At 37.7% G+C, this 7,500-nt stretch overlaps 1 pseudogene; it reads right to left on the bottom strand.

Moving 5' to 3' along the window:
- Positions 1 to 7,239, bottom strand: part of LOC137978607 (pro-epidermal growth factor-like) — a 23,348-nt pseudogene extending 16,109 nt beyond the window's left edge.
- Positions 7,240 to 7,500: the final 261 nt, after the last annotated feature.

The raw sequence follows: 7,500 nt of genomic DNA on the forward strand, positions 1-7,500 counted from the left end.
AACAAACAAAACAAACCAGACAATTAATCAAAATTTTGTTTCTTGGATCAAGGTTTCCGGTTAAATTCTGACCGGAAACGAACTCAACTTGTGAAACTATATACTTTTGAAAAATGAGGGCTATTTTAGGAAAGGTTTTTATTTTTTGCCTTAAATCAACTAATAATCGGAATCTACAATTCCTAAGCTTCCAGAAGATATATACTTTATTAGGGGTTTTTATGAAACGTGTGACCGTGAAGCATGCAGCGACAACGCGAGGTTGCCGTTTGGGGTATACTGATTTAAAGGACGTAAAACTTGTTATGCTGCGTTCTTCCAACAGATCAGCATCATTCCGTTTTTCATGAAGAGATTAAATCTGATAACGACTTCGACGCGTTTAGGTGATTAATACTGGGCAATAGTTTTGAAGTTCTTTATTTGCTTTTGTCTGTTCAGTCTGTTTTGTAGCAATAGTGCTGGTTTACGGTTTCTTTGAAGATTTTCTGCAACGTGAATGCATAATTTCTTGACGCCGGACGTGGGGTGGAAAATGCGGGCCGTTGTTTGTACATTTTTTGGGCGTAAGTGTTTTAATGAGTGCTGGTGTGGAAGGGGTTTTTTCAACGTAACTCTTAGAATTCGTACATGATAGAGTAAGGTAGTAGAATTTTAAGTCTGACTTTCCAAATTAAAGATAGAACCGCAAGTCATTAGGATACCGTGTTGGTGCTGGTGACTTTGTTAAGCTGAAAGGAACTAAAAATGCTGCTATAATCGTCACTTTGTTCTCAGGTAGGAAGTAATGATTTTGCAAATATCATTGCTTCTAGATCTGTGTGAATTAAGGATGGAGTTTTGAGCTGAGTTTTTGGGAAAGAATTTGCCCAGCATTTTTGTTTCCGTGTTAGCAGCCACTTTCTCGTTGCAGTATCATAGGAGTTGTCGTTCTTTAAATTAATAAATTAATAAACAGTAACTGTTCTCAAGTTAAGCTATGATCCTCGCATTTATGAACGATCATTATCCCTGTTTCTGAACAGCATGTTGTCTGGGTATTAATTTCGCTACGAACGAACGAACCATTCACCATTTTTTGATGCTTTTAGGAAGCTTGCTGCGATTTTTGCTACGCTTGGATGTTTGGAGGAAGTGTACGGCAATTTCGCGACGCTTTAAGAACGAAGCATTCAACATTTCGGAGCGCTATTACAGTCAGTCATTATTGCTGTTTCTGAACAACATGGTATAAGGATATTAAGGACACATTCGCAACATTTGTGAATGCTATTCTGGACGATTTTTATAGTTTTCTATGCCTATACCATATTTCAGTCGCTGCTCTTTGAGAACGAAGCATACGACATTTTTGAGCAGCAAAGCCTCCTTTGTTAATCGAAGTTCTTCGTTCTCTCACCACCTGACACTTCCATGGCTTCGCTTTCAACATTTCGGAGCGCTATTACAGTCAGTCATTATTTCTGTTTCTGAACAGCATGTTGTCAGGTTATTAAGGACACATTCGCAACATTGTGATTGCTGTTGTGGACGCTGTTTATAATTTTCTATGCGTATATCGATATTTTAGTCACTAAATGTTTTGAGGAAGTGTCCGGTGATTTCGCGACGCTTTAAGAAAGAAGCATTCAACATTTCCGAGCGCTATTACAGTCAATTAGTATTGCTGTTTCTGGACAACATGGTATAAGGATATTAAGGACACATTCGCAACATTTGTGAATGCTATTCTGGACGATTTTTATAGTTTTCTATGCCTATACCATATTTCAGTCGCTGCTCTTTGAGAACGAAGCATACGACATTTTTGAGCAGCAAAGCCTCCTTTGTTAATCGAAGTTCTTCGTTCTCTCACCACCTGACACTTCCATGGCTTCGCTTTCAACATTTCGGAGCGCTATTACAGTCAGTCATTATTTCTGTTTCTGAACAGCATGTTGTCAGGTTATTAAGGACACATTCGCAACATTGTGATTGCTGTTGTGGACGCTGTTTATAATTTTCTATGCGTATATCGATATTTTAGTCACTAAATGTTTTGAGGAAGTGTCCGGTGATTTCGCGACGCTTTAAGAAAGGAGCTTTCAACATTTCCGAGCGCTATTACAGTCAATTAGTATTGCTGTTTCTGGACAACATGGTATAAGGATATTAAGGACACATTCGCAACATTTGTGAATGCTATTCTGGTCTATTTTTATAGTTTTCTATGCGTATATCCATATTTTAGTCGCTACTCTTTGAGAACGAAGCATACAACATTTTTGAGCAGCAAAGCCTCCTTTGTTCATCGAAGTTCTTCGTTCTCTCACCACCTGACACTTCCATAGCTACGCTTTAAGAACGAGGCATTCAACATTTCGGAGCGCTATTACAGTCAGTCATTATTTCTGTTTCTGAACGGCGTGTTGTCAGGGTATTAAGGACACATTCGCAACATTTGTGATTGCTGTTGTGGACGATGTTTATAATTTTCTATGCGTATATCGATATTTTCGTCACTATATGTTTTGAGGAAGTGTCCGATGATTTCGCGACGCTTTAAGAACGAAGCATTCAACATTTCAGAGCGCTATTACAGTCAGTCATTATTGCTGTTTCTGAACAGCATGTTGTCAGGGTAGCAAGGACACATATTCGCAACATTTGTGAATGCTATTCTGGTCGATGTTTATAATTTTCTACGCGTATATCGATATTTTAGTGGCTACTCTTTGAGAACGAAGCATACAACATTTTTGAGCAGCACAGCCTCCTTTGTTCATCGAAGTTTTTCTTTCTCTCACCACCTGACACTTCCAAAAGTCGGGTCGACTTTTCAAATGACGGGTCGTCACGACCTGAGCGGATCGTCACGATCTGTCGATATAGTTGAAGCTGCCTCAGGCAGTTCGACTTCCGGCAGTAAATCTACTTCCTTTTTAAACTTCACGACCCGACATCCGGTGAGTCGGGCCGTCAACAGAAATTGACGACCCGACTCAGTTCATGTATATTGGACATGTGTGACCGGATGTCATATAAAGATGCTAAATATAAGGAAGACATATATTTGAACTGCCACCAACTGCGCCGAGATCCTTGTTAAGATTTAGATCATTACAGTTATGAAAATTACTTAAAGCAGGTTCTCATCATCAAGGGGAGCCCTTATCTCCGATTATTCCTTCAGTCAACCCTTTCCCGAGTAAATTTGTTTTTAAGAACCACATTTATTGTACATTCAACGGAATAACGCGTTTCTGATCTGTCAATGTCGAATGCGTGAATAGGTTGTAGACTACGGATTGCTATGGAAACACGGCGATGAAGTAAATTTTGTCGAGTTTTTAAAAACTCAAAAAAACGTATGAATTTGCTCCTCATTTTGCGATTTATGGTACCGTTACTGGCCTATAGCCTGCGTAACAGACGCATGAAATCGCAAAAACACTCACACACATCCCTTCCCATTTACAAAAAAAAAAAAAAAAAATTTGCAAAGCTTCGAACCCGAGGTATAGTATTATGGCAATTTTTTAAATTCGAAATTTGAATTCTAATTTCCAAAGCAAAAACACTAGTGTTTACTTGTTTTAGACATATATATCATTTTTTTTAAAGTTAAAGATGGACCAGGTCGCTGATGATCGGATGATAAAATAAAGAACCAGTATCAACCACATAATATCGATGAAAATGTCACTATTTTTTACTCAGAATCAAATGGAACAGAAAATTTAATTCTGTTAATAACCTCCCCTGGTATTCCTTTCTTCCGTTATATCGAAGTTACCAGAGGTTTTCTGTGCCATTTAGACTTTATTGTGGTGACGAACTGGAGTTGCTGGCAATTCTTGGTAAAAAATCCATGCCTCTCGTTTCCAGCGGATATGGGAGAATGTCATTTCGCCGAGCGGAAAAGAGAAACTTTCCATTTAATGTTAAGAAATCTAAACGTTCCTGCAACAATTTTTACCCTAATGGATTACGCCCGAGCAAAGTTCACTTATTCAGCTTCTTTTGTCAAAGCGAAACCGGAGTTCTTCTCCATTTCATTGAGTGGGAACTATTTTAAAGTAGGAAAGACTATCCACATAGCGTCGTGTTTTTTTTTTACTATTTTCCTTACTGTGTAGAACTTATCACACGATTGTTTTAATTTTCATACTCGCGGTCACAGGAAGTTTATCAACTTAGACAAGAAAGAACCTTTTTAGAATTCAGTTCCCTGAAGTTTATTTTGAGAAACCAACATACGTTTACATAAATAGAGATGCAACTCTTTTTTCAGAGCCGATATTGGTGGAGCAAATTAAACACCATTAGAGACCATTAGCAACGAATTTTTCGGGCCGTACCGCGAGCCGCGAACCTCGGAAAATCAAGAGATCTTGTCCTGGCCGTCACGTTTGCAGTCTGCGGTTCGAGTTTCAACTTCAAGACACCGTTCTGGCGGTAAGTGATTCACGGCAGCGATTTTTAGCCAGAGAGTTCGCGTTTGACCATATCAGTACTAGTTATGTTGTTACATCTGTTTGCTATCTATTGGGTTAAATTTTTAAGACCAAATATAAGTTTTGGGAGAATTTGAGCTGTTTGATTTGAGAGCAGTTGTAGTAAGAAAAGTCCAAGATGGCGGAATCGATGTGCATAACAGGATCGGCTTCGTGAAGTTTAAAATGAAGCTAACCTCTAACGGCAAACGACTAACCGCAAACCGCGGTTTGCGGTTTGCAGTATGTGCCGAAAACTTCGGTGATGAAGGTCTCTAATTAGGTTTCGACAAACCTGTAGGCATGCAGGCTCCAAAAAATAAAGCAGCCGTAGCCAAGAGTGTGTTCGATTGAACCTATTCCGGAATAAGAATACGTGGAGTGATGATTTAAAACGGTACGTCTGGCATTTTGAAGCAACAAGGATAATAAAAATATGTTGAAAATATCATTTTAGCAGGTGTTTGACAATTTTAATGTGAATCCCCGTAAAAGCAAAGGTTTTCTAACTTCTATTCCAAGTATTCCTATTCCAGAATACAGTCAATCGAACGCACTCTTGATTTAATTCTCGGTCTAACTGTTTCAAGAGTTTAAATCTAGTAATGACGAGCCTTTAAAAATTAAAAATTCTAGTTTAACTTAACTTACATCTTCAGTCGAATTTGAGCTTAATTAACCGGCACAGTGAACCTTGATATGAGTACTGCCACAGGGCATCAAGTTCTTATTTTTCCTACTTTTTTCTATTTTTTGACGTGCTTCCAATTTTCTCCTATTTTTTCAAGAAATTCCTAATTTTTCCCTTTTTGGAGGATTTTACCTAGTGCAGGGAAACATTTTCAAATCTTGTAAATGAAATTTTCAATAAAATTGGTAAACTCTTAAAAAAAAAAAAAAAAGACACGGAGAATTTTAAGTCGTGTTTGAATAATAACCTTTTGAAACTTGTGTCCACACTTTCTCGATGTTTTTAGTATCATGCAAATAAGTCTGGGTGGTCATTTGCAAGCTTGTGCAGCTGCTATGTGGAATTAAGGAAGCTAGTAATTCAATCTGAATTCATCCCTTTTGTTTTTGAGCAATACTGAGTTGTGGTATGCCATCTCTTTAGAGACAGTTGTATCTTTGTCTTTATAGCAATGTTTTATTCGAAAAAAGTTCAAATATTTTTCAGCCTTATACGTTTTCTGATAGCTGTTAGAGTGGTAACCATTACAAACAAACTCTTGTTTACACACGGTATAATTGTTCGGATATACTTAACGTGTTTTCCTTATGACCAAAAAGGGACAAGAAGTAGCTTTGAATAAACTTTTGAACATAAGAAAATTTTATTCAGCTTCTAAAGTGAATCCAATGAACTACTTAGAAAAAATAGGACAAAAGAGGACATTGGTAACTGAAAATCGGCATAAGGGTGTTGGACAAGGCCATGTCGTCAACGACATGCAATGCCAAAAATAAGAGCAAAGCTAAGGTTACCCAGTCTGCTAAAATAGCCCAAAAATATTAAGCGTGAATTTGGAAGGTGAAGGACAAGTTTCCCTTGGTAAAAAGTTTTCGCACTTGTTTCTATGAAGGATGCCTGCCATCTTGTCTGTTAGATATTAAATAAGGCATTGGGTTGTGAAACAGAGCTGTTGTTGGCTTTGTTAAGAGGAGTAGAGTTCAGTTGATGGAACGTTTTCTATTTTGTTCCTATTTTGAGACGAAAATGTCTATTTTTTTCCCATTTTTTGGCCAGTGTTATTTGTCACTTGACACCCTGACTTCGTGAAACTTAAAGTTAACATCAAAGCTATTCTCTAAGCTAAAGTCAAAATCGAACTCATGGACTTTAAGATCCACGACATCGACGTCAATGAAAACTTCATCTCAAAATATTACATATATATATAATAACTCTGCTCTGTCGTAATTACGTCTTTCGCGATTATTCATCTCGTTCGTGTCGTTCAATGGCAATGTGCTTAAGTATCATATAAGAATAAGGCAACATTCACACGAACGAAGTTCCACATCGACAACGATTCATGACTTAGAAACCATGTCAAAATCGATGCAGTTTGTAAGTATTTACACGGAATCATCTTCGCCAGAAAATCAAAGTCGTAATGGCATAAGCGATCCCTCCACTACGTGCTAACTTGACCATTTTGTTCCTTCTTGTAGAGACTAGGGAGCCCTTAAAGAGAGAGTTTAAAAAACCACCACCGCTACGGCGACGAAAACGTCACTTCAAAATACTCTATAAGTTTGAGCAATTCCAATTTGTGTTTAACGATGTTTCCATCTTGTTCATGACGAAATGGGCGGCTTCCACTCGACGATGACGTGCACTTGTGAGGAGGAGGCAAGAGTTTGGTAATAAATTTTCAATTTTCTCTCCAAAAATCGACACCGTTCATACCCATTTTATTCTTGGAATGTTAGTATACACTTTCCATGCAGAACGGCCCTGGGTAGTCGAGAAATTATTACAATAAATGGATTTGATATCCTTAACAGATAACGTTCTCGTATCCATTGTTAAGCTCAGCGATATCTCATTTGAGTTATCCCCCTGTGAAGTGACCGCAGTTTCAAATGCTATAATAATATTTAAAAAAGCTTCATTCGAGAGAACACTTACCTTCTTCATAAGAAGCGTAAGATGCTCCAAAGTAAAGCAACGGATACAGAATGTAGCACCGAAGAAAATAATCCATGTCCGCAAAGTTACTGTGGCAACTTTTAACCGACAACATCACATAATTTCTTACTTTTAAATAAGGGCAGCAGAGGACTGACAATTAATTATCATCACACCTGTCGATAATTAAGTTAAATTAATGATTTTCTCCTGTACAACATTTATTTGGCGCCTCAACAATTTTGCTAAAGATATAACAAGTTAAACAGTTTTAGAAGAGACATTGAGGCGATGAGAAACGTTCTGACTCATCCCATGAAAAGCGACGAACGCTAAGGGAATCATTGCTTATAAAGTTTACTGTAAATTTCTAACTTTTGGTGGTCATCG

The sequence above is a fragment of the Montipora foliosa genome, chromosome 12, assembly GCF_036669935.1.
Source record: "Montipora foliosa isolate CH-2021 chromosome 12, ASM3666993v2, whole genome shotgun sequence".
NCBI classification, from domain to species: Eukaryota; Metazoa; Cnidaria; class Anthozoa; order Scleractinia; family Acroporidae; genus Montipora; species Montipora foliosa.